The following is a 7,158-nucleotide window of genomic DNA, read 5'->3' as shown; positions in this document are numbered from 1 at the left end:
CTGCCCCCACCTGCCCCCACCACCCTGCTGCAGCTCTGTCAGCTGCTCACTCAGCAGCGCTGTCCTGGGAGATCCTCGCTCGCTCTGGCCACCATTCACTCCGCTGCTCTCCTCCCAGCTCCCTTTTCTCTTTCTGCCTGGCTTGCTCCTTCTGCCTCCCGTCGTCATTTCACCAACAGTGGCGGGGACAGAGCGGGGAGGTGGCCTGGGGCCACCGCAGCAGGACGCACAGAGCCTGTCTGCGTTGTGAGGCTCGGTGGCCCTTCCTTCACAACACTGGCATCTTAATTTTCTGGCCACGCTGGGAGAAAACTGACTAATGTAGGCTTGATTCATGATTGTAAATGTTCATTATTAGGATACTTAATTTTTCTCCTGATTGTAAAAGAAATGAAAATGAAAACACGACTGGGAGCTGGGCCCTGGGTGCTGTGCCCACTCTGCTTTCGAGAGTTGGCCCTGAGCCCAAGTGGGCCCCAGCCCTCCCACCTCCCCAGGGGCCACGCCGAGAGCTCCCAGGCCACGGCCACCCTGCCGCTCTCGTCGGACAGTCCGGGAGGTCCCGAGCCAGCAGGCGGAGGGTCCAGCACGGAGGACCAGGGCCGGTTGCTGGTCTGACCCCGGGCAAGCTGCTCCACCGCTCTGCGCCATTTCCCTGCTGGGACCGCGTCACTGAGAATGGCAGTCGCCCTTACGCTGGTCAGCGCGGCTCACGGCCTCTGTTTCCTGGTATGTGAGGTCAGCCGAGGAGACAGCTGTGGCACACACAGGGCATTGGGCCCCTGGGGAAGTCAGGTGGCTTCTCTGCCCATCAGGAGGCCGTTCTCCCCAGTGCACCCCACAGGCGTGAGGGCACCAGTCTCTAGCCACACCCTGCAGCCAAGGCCCGCTCCATGTTCTCCTCCGCTGTCACATGGGCAGCACCCAGGGTGTCCCGCGTCTGTCACTTAACCATCATGGAGGGTGGGGCGGTTAGAGTGCAGGGCACTTTCATGCCAGGTTCCCTGCCTGCAGGAACGTGGTGGGGGGCTGTAACCTCCCCGACTGTTCCTCTGCCTTCCTGGGTCTGATGGGGGCTCCTTACTCACCTGCCCTGTTGGGCGATGAGGCTGGTATTCACAGGGCCTTTCATCCAGGGAGCTCAAAGGGCGGTGTGGCTGCGTGGCAAGCGTAGTTAAGCTAGTTTTATGGAAGGAGAGATCCGGCCCCAGGAGGGACAGGCTCTGGGGCCAAGTTCCCAAGTGGCCAACAGGGTGCCAGGAAAGCAGCTGGCTCAGGCAGACACTCCCAGCCAGCTCTTGTGCTGACTCCTCAGTCACCTCTGTCCCCCACGCCTGTGACACTGCCTGGCCCCTAATAAATGCTTCATAAATGTGCATCAACTAACTGCTTGATGGCGCCCCATCCCCCCCATCTTCAAACACCCCGCTCCCTATCTGGACCTCTGAAGCGGCAGCCTGGCCCCTGACCCTGCGTGCCCTCCCCAGGACTGTGCCTGGGCTTCCGCTGTGCCCACGCGGTCTCCCGCTCAGGCTGTGCCCTGGCTCCGATGCCCTCTCCTGTCCCACTGGCCAGCGAGACGCTGCTAATCTCTCAAGGACGGACACAGGTCCCTTCTCCCAGGAAGCCTGGCTGCTCTGCTCCCGTCCCCAAGCAGAAGGAATGGCTCCCCTCCACGTCCCCACGGTCCGCGTCCCTCCCGTCTCACGCTGGCGTCTTCCTCCGGCCCCCAGGAACAGCCTGGGGCTTGACGGCGGAGGCGCTGCGGCTTCATTACTGTTCACTGGGCGGGGAGCGGCCGGACCACACAGAGGGATGGACCCCATGGGCTGCGGGGCTGCAGGAAGGCAGTGCAGGGCCGCTGTGGCTGTTAGGGCGGCCCTGGGTGGTGTCTGTGTGAGGCTCTCCAGGCGTTCAGCGTCAACACCCCTCCAGCTTCCTCCGCTCCGTGGAGATGCTCCTGGGCCAGTGGGTCAGCATTTGGGCCTGACCCTCCGGGCGAGCATCCTGGGGAAGCCAGTTAGCCCTTCTCAGCCTCAGTGCCCGCACTGATGGGCACGAGACGGCCCGGGGCAAGCTCTCCACCGCTGGTGACAGCTTCTGCTCCCCCCCCCGCCCTCTGCTTGCTCTCGCAGGGGGTCAGGCGCTGGAGCAGGGCTGGGGCTGGGGGAGCAGCAAGGCCATAGGCAGGACCCAGCCCTAGGCCCCCTCGGGCCCCCCCAAGACTGAATTTCGCACACCAGCCCCTCCCTCCTTAAGAAACATTCAGAATTCTGTTTCTCAGCGGTGGAAGCATGAAGAAAACCTAATCCCGGCTGGGCTGTAGCCGCTTGTTTCTGCTTGGAGAAAAATCACTAACGCATTTCCGTGGGCCCCGAGGCCTCATGCGCCCCGTCAGCGCCCGCCGTCCACAAGGTCCGGTCGTGAGCTTCCTCATCCAGATTGGGGAAGTCAGGGTGCTCACTACCGGCACCCACAGCCCCTCCCGGACGTGCACCCTGCTCCACCTTGGTCTGTGCTCACCCTGCACAATGAGGACAGAGGTGCCACCCCCTGGGCCTGGCTCACCAGGCGGCCGGGGAGACAGATGGGAGGCGAGATGTCTGGGCCCCCCACCCCCACCCCCGCTCCGAGCCGCAGAGGCGCCTGACCAGCAGCGCTGCTGGGGCCTGAATGCCCAGCCCGGGCCCCCTCCCTTGGCAGTGGCCCTCAGCCCTGTGGCTGCCCTGGGGAGGGCGTCCCCTCACATGCCAGGGACAGGGGTGCCGGGCGGTGGGCGGTGGCTGGAGCCTTCCGGTCCTGTGGCCACACCCCTCTTCCGCTACCCCTGTTTCCTGGAGCTCTGAGCCCCTAGGTGGGGGAATGTGGGTGCCACTCTTGGGGGGCAGTGCTCCCCCACCCACAACTCCCAGCCCTGGACATCAGATCGCCCACAGGGGCACCCCCTGCTCAGGGAGCCCGCAGGGCCTGGTGGTCAGGAGCTGGGGCTTCAGGAGGCCAATTTCTCCAGCCGAAGAGAGGGAAGTGGGGAGGAGTCGGCTGGGGGACAGCCCGGGGCAGCCCCTGCACCCCCTGGTCCTAGAGAGAGGCTCCCTCCTGCCGCTGGGCGCGTGCACGTGTGGGCGTGTACGAGCAAGCGTGTGCACCATGCCAACTGGGGGCGTGGGCTGCCCTGAGCGAGCGATGTGGCCTCGGCAGCCGCAGCTTGCTCCGTGGGCCACGTAGCTCTCCGCTCCCTCCGGCAGCAGCTCCCCCACCTGAGACCCCGGGGGGCCCCTCCTCGGGCTCTGTGGAGCTGCCCTCCCCGCAGCGAGCCAGCGGGTGTCGGCCCACTGAGCGGAGGTGTGGGGGCCCGGGAGGCCGCAGCCGGCGGCTGCGCCCCATGCCAGCCCGGCTGGTGAAGTGAGAGGCTCCATGATAGCGAGACGGATTGTAGATGATCCAAGTGAGGACTCTGGCCCGGGAGACCGTGAGAACTGCTCCCACCCTCCCAGGCCTGAGCGCAGATTACACCCTGCGAGCTCAGGCGTGCAGGGAGGAAAAGGACAGTGAGTCACGGTCATCAGATGTAATTATTCTCGACAGGCCTGTGCTTCACGCCTGGGGGTCAGGGCTCGCCGTCTCCTACGCTGTCTTGGCCTGAAGAGAGTGAGGCCTCTGTGCTCGCAGAGGCCAACGCTGGGGCGGGCCACTGCCGGACGCTGAGGCTGGTCCCCATTGCCAGGGCCCCTCTGTCCAGCTCCTGGTCCTCCTGCAGGGCGAAAGGCTGGCTGCCGCAGGCCGCCTCCCAGAGCCGCCGCGGGCCTGACTTGCAGCCCATGCAGGTGGCCTTGCTGTCGGCTGTGGTGCAGGGGGTGCCCAGTATCAGGCCACACCAGGCCGCCCCAGACAGCACAGATGTGCACGGAAGATGGGTGGGGGGGGGGGGAGGAAACGCCAGTCAGCCGATAGGGCAAAGGCACGGCCCGGACATCGGGGCTGAGAAAAGGTCATGTGCCTGGGCGCCCCAGCTTCCTCGCCCACTAGGTATAGCTGAGCTGTCACTCTCAAGGGACCGCCAAGGGACAGCCCCAGGCCCGAGTCGGCAGGCCCCCGGGCAGTCACCCGGGGCTCTCGGTCTCTAGCCACACGCTATGACGACACGTGTGCAGTGCAGCAGCTGGGGGCAGCCCGTGTGGCCTGATGTTGGGGTGCTCACCACAGTGCCCTCTGCCTGGCGCCCGTGCAAAATGCAGACTCCAGCAGGCAAGAAGCAGGGTGAGCATGACCTGCTGTCCAGAGTTGGGACTGTGCCTCGCCTTATCCCGGGGTCCGGTGGGGCCCTTCCCCGGGCCAAGTTTCCAGAGGCCAACCAGGGGGGACCAGCCTGGCAGCCCACCTCTGCGGGCTGCTGTTCACTCAGGGACGAACCCGGGCCATGGCGGGGAGGCCACGGGCCAGGCCCTGACAGGCCCACCCGCTGGAGGAGTTTTAGACCAGGCTGGACCTCATCATCCAGGGGAATGGGCTGTGGACAGGGACACACCAGAAGCCGGTGACCAGCTTCCGTGTGTGCTTAAGGAAGACCCTTCTGGCAACTTCTTAAAGGCTAGAGGGGAGGGGGCGGATAGGGTGCTGCCCAAATCATCCAAAGTCCAGTCCTGGAACTGGAGGTCACTGGGGAAGATGGGAGCACGAGCATCTCTGAGGGGGCAGAGGACTGTCCGGGGGTGCAGGTGGTCCTACGGGAACGGTTTGTGCCTAGAGAGAAAGGCAGGCGCGGTGGCAGGACCTGGGAGCCCATCGGGAGGGAGGCTGGTGGGCTGGGCAGGGCGTGGAGGGGGAGCCAGGAGGACCCCGGTGGGGGCGCTGGGGCGAGGCCGGAAGAGGAAGAGGGAGCAACTGTGAATTACTGATAATCACAGCCTCCCTGGTCCCAAGACAAAGCTGTGGGACTCAAACACGCAGGAGGATGGGGTGTCAGAGCAGAAAAGTGGGGGTGAGCACCAGGGGGGGAGAGAGGCAGAAGAGAACAGGAGTTTGAGCTCTGCAGATGAAAAGGCAAAGTGGTGGCAGTTGCGGGCAGCCCAGGGCTGTGTGACCTGCGGCAGGACAGCCCTCCTGGGGCCCAGGGGGAGGGGCGAGACCAGGCTCCCCACCCGCACACTCGGCTAGCTGCGCTTGGACTGGGCGCTGGGCATGCACCGGGACTGGACGGTTGGGGGAAGGTGGCCAGGGCAAGATGGGCCAGCCGCTGGCAGCAGGGAGCGCCGAGCCCAGATGGTACACGCCCGCTGGACGGGGCCTGGACATGCCTCCCGCGGGCCCTGGAGCAGCTGGCAGACGGCGGGCGGTGGGGACCTAACGGGGGCGGGAGGCAGCCTGGACTCTGGCTTTAGTCCTCCATCCACGGCCCCCGGCTGGCCACTGCTGTCCCAGCCACCAGGAGGGAGGCAGTCCCACGGCCCCCAGGCTCTGTGAAGGAGCCACCTGACGGCCGCCCTACGTGCCCAGGAGGGAGCTGTCCCTGCAGCCCACCCGCCAGGACCTCAAGACGGCTGGGGCGGGCATGTCCAGAGCTGCCACTGTGCAAGTGAGCCCGGGGCCAGCAACGCTTTGCATTGTCATCAGGGTTACATGAAATTATTTTTACTTCAGATTATTTTCTTTAAAGATTTATTTTATTTATATATGCAAACAAGAGTTGGGGTATAGGCCAGAGGGGCAGTAGTGGCTGAGAGGATTCACCAGAGACAGAGTGGGGAGCAGAACAGGCAGATTGCTGAGGGGAGCAGCGGGGAGACAGGAGAGGTCTGCTGCGCCCTGTGGGACACTCCCTGGCCGGGGATCAAACTCATGCTGCAGTGGCTTCCTAGTGCTGAGACTTTAACTCCTGCACCACCAGGGAGGCCCTCAAATGTTTTTCGTTAAATTCATTTGAAACGTGATTGAATTCATGAAACTGTGCTACACATTTGAGGAATTAAGATGGGGCGGACGGTGGACCCCCAGGTCTGAAATGAACCTCCCAGAACCTCACCTGTGGTGACTCATGATGTTTTCAGGGCATGGACAGTAAGAGCGGTCAAAGCACCCCAGCGAGCCCTCACCTGCCCCCTCAGCTCTCGGGAGCTGTGGGCAACCCCCACACCCCACGAGGGACACTCACACTCAGAGGCAGAGGCTCGCACAGGAGCTGCACGGAGCCCGGCTGGCCAGGCGCGGCCAGCTGGAATGGCCGAACTTCAGAAGGCCTCCTGCGGGTGCTGGCCCCGCTCCGTGCCCATCAGGGCCAGGAGACAAGAGGCTGTGGGGGCCTCGCCTCCTCCCTCTGCCCTCCAGGAGGGCGGCGGTGGGGGGGCCCAGAGGAACAGGGCTCCTGCTCTGCTCAGGACGCCCCTGCTGGGCTCCCTGTGCTGGGTGACCCCAGGCAGGGTCCCCGTCCTGCCTGAGCAGCGCAACCCAGGGTGTGTAGTGGCCATGGAGGTGCACCCCCAGGGTTGACGTTTTGGGGTGGCGTGTGGCGCTTGGCCACCGTCCCAGGATGACTCAGGCCGGGTGGGAGCCTGCTCTCTGGGGCTGCCCCGGTGGGCTGAGAGGGCCTGGCCCCATCTTCGTCCACACTTTCCTCTGGAGCTTGAGGTGGTGACCCCTAAATCCAGTCCCTAGGCCTCTATTGTTTCACGCCCATCCCCGGCCAGGTGGGTTCACTGTGGGTTCTAGCGATTTGAAGAATTGTGAAGCCCTTGGCACCATGTTCGCAGGGAGCCAGCAACGTGACCCCACCCCCTCCCCGCGAGCCCCCAGAGCTCTTTGCCCTGGGCTCGGGTTCTCCGCCCCTTCCTCGCGCTGTTTTCCGCAGCTGCCCGGCTCTCCCCGCCCTCTGGGCGCGGGCGAGCACACTGGCGCGCGCGCACACGCCCATCGCGGGTAGCCATCTGCAGGCCCACGTGCCCGCCCCGCGCCCGCCTCGGTCTGGAAGAGAGGCAGGTGTGCAGGTGGGAGTTTGTGGCCGAGGGGTGCCCAGGCAGGGGAGGGGTCTGCCGGCCCAGGTCCCTGCCCAGTCCCTGCTGTGCTCACAGCCCCGCGGGCTAAGGAGGGAACACGGGTCAGCGCAGGTGCGGGCCTGGCTGGGCCGCAGCCCCACAGGTGGGACTGCCCCTCCCTCAGCTGGCTGCC

This window comes from Condylura cristata, unplaced genomic scaffold, assembly GCF_000260355.1.
Source record: "Condylura cristata isolate star-nosed mole 26May11 unplaced genomic scaffold, ConCri1.0 scaffold00004, whole genome shotgun sequence".
In the NCBI taxonomy this organism is placed as follows: Eukaryota; Metazoa; Chordata; class Mammalia; order Eulipotyphla; family Talpidae; genus Condylura; species Condylura cristata.
This window is presented reverse-complemented; position numbering follows the sequence as displayed.